This window comes from Amphimedon queenslandica, unplaced genomic scaffold, assembly GCF_000090795.2.
Source record: "Amphimedon queenslandica unplaced genomic scaffold, v1.1 AMPQUscaffold_13504, whole genome shotgun sequence".
NCBI classification, from domain to species: domain Eukaryota; kingdom Metazoa; phylum Porifera; class Demospongiae; order Haplosclerida; family Niphatidae; genus Amphimedon; species Amphimedon queenslandica.
Window position 1 is genome coordinate 243,358 of NW_003546260.1, and position 2,605 is coordinate 245,962.

Sequence of the window (2,605 nt, forward strand, 5' to 3'; positions counted from 1 at the left end):
ATTAGAATTAATACATGTAAGTAAGAAATTCCATAGTCTGGGTAAACGATAAAAATAAAAATGCCTAGAGGTATTATCTTTATTAGTACATGTAGAAGACAGGTCGACCTATATTGATTAGCAGAGAAAGTGACAAAATTCCTAATATCAAAAGCTGGCGGGGGGGAGGAAAGAGACTTCAGAAAAAATAATATGTCGTTGACCTCATAAACCATCATCAATGGTAACAGATGGAGGGATACAAGTCTGGATCTATAGTTAGTCTTGTAGTCATCCAAGATCCACTTATTTGCCCTCCTCTGCACACTTTCCAGTTGACGGATATCCTTAACTAGTCTTGGCCTCCATAAGACAGAGCAGTAGATAAGCTTAGATCTCACTAGGGTGAGGTAGAGGAGTCTCTTGACCGGTACTGGAGTAGAGGGGCCAAAAGATCTCCTCAGTAGACCAAGTATGCATAGTGCCTTGGAAATAATGAGAGAGAAGTGATTAGACCATGACAAATCGTCAGTCATGATCACACCTAGGTCACGCTGAGAAGAACACTTGACTACTGGTCTATCTCCAAGGTAGTACGTACCATAATCACTTAAATAGCTGTCAGTATTGTCACTACTGTACTGGAAATGTAAATGATAAACCTTGTTACTATTAAAAGACAAATTTCAGAGGCTCCAGAGATATAACAAGTCTAAATCGGCTTGAAGATTCAAGTAATTTTTAGCTAGTTGATAGGATTTTGCGTCGTCTGCAAAATGCAAGACTTTAGAAGATTTTACACAAGTAGGAAGGTCGTTTATGAATACTAAGAAGAGCAACGGACCCAAAATACTCCCTTGTGGGACACCAGATGTAACATCTAAAGTATCAGACAGAGAACCATTAATAGATACACATTAATGCTGGCAGCTAAGATGCTCCCTAAACCAAAGCCATAAGTTCCCAGTGATACCAACACTCCATAGCTTTTGTAACAAGACATCATGCCTAACAGTATGAAATGCCTTCCTAAAGTCTAGATACAAGACATCTGTGGCTTCTTTATGGATTAGATTGTGAAATAGGTCTGACAAGAAGACTAATAGCTGTTGAAGGGTAGATCTAGCTGGTAGGAAACCGAATTGAGAAGGAGAAATAGAGTCTGAGAGAAAGACTGAGACTTGATCATATATAAGTTGTTCAAGAACCTTAGAAACATTGCACAATAATGAGATAGGACGGTAACTCTCGACCAGAGATCTATCACCAGATTTATAAACTGGTGTAATGCGATGAACCTTCCACTCTGATGGAATAGAGGAAAACTGCAAAGACTTGACAAAAAGATGATTAATTGGGGTACATAAGTACAAGAGGACCAGTACTATCAATACCTTTAGACTTCTTTGGGTCTTACTCTAATTCAATCAAAGCTGTAAAAGTGTCATGAATAGATATATTGATAGAACTAAGATTAGAGTTTACAGAATCAGAGGAAGGCATGATAAGATCTTTAGGAGGTAAGTAAACAGAGTGGAAATATGTGTTAAATGCACATACTTTGTCCAAATCAGTAGTTTGAGGAATATTATTAGCAACGATCTGAGATGGAATCAAATTTTGATGTGTTTGAGATCGAACATAGCTAAATAGTTTAAAGCTATTTTTAGAACTTACAAAACTTTCCACAAGCTGAGATTCGTAAGTAGCTCTAGCAGTAGTGATGTCAGCAGCCAACTCACTCCTAAGAGCAAGTAGCCTTTGAGAAAGGGAATTTGAGGACCATGTGTTACACTTTCTAGAGGGAGTCCTGATACAATTGATCTTATGATGTAGACATCTATCAAACCATTTAGGAAGATGGGAGTAACGACTAGAAACAACAGAGAGTGGAACAAACTATTGATTGCTGCATTAATTGCAGTTTTAATATGGGACAAAATCACCTCAACATCAGAGGATGCCAAACAAGGTAAAAAGTCCCAATCAAGAAGAAAATCATTCATCCCTTCAAAATCTGCTTTAGAATACCGTAGACGTTCAAAATTTCAGTGGGATAAAATTTCGCGGATTGCTATGTTGAAAAAGTTTCAATCGTTTTAAAATTTACGTGCAATAAAAATAATTAATGGGCGTGTTTAGTGACAAAATGGCAGAACTTCAGGCTGAATTCTGTTGTGTTTCAATGGTTCGTGGATATCATGTCTACAAGACAGTTTGGGAGGCAGCAGTTGATGGTAAGTGCTTCTTTGTAAGAGGGAAACTGAAAATGGCCATGATCCGTATGCAGTAGCTGTCATTAGAGGTAACGGTATTGTTGTTGGACACTTGGCAAAAAAGATTTCCGTCATTTGTTCATTGTTTATTAAAAGAGGAGGTGTTATTACCTGTTCAGTAAATGGCAAAAGGAGGTATTCTCGTGATCTCCCACAAGGTGGGCTTGAAATACCTTGTCGACTGCATTTTAGTGGTAAAGCTGACCCGATTGATAAAGTGGAGGCATTGATTAAAGAAGTTACAGCTAGTATTGAGGATGTTAATGCAGCTACAGATGAGAGTGAGGATGGAAAGGAAAGAGCTTTGAAAAAAAGAAAGATTGGATGTGGATAATGACACTAGTGAATGT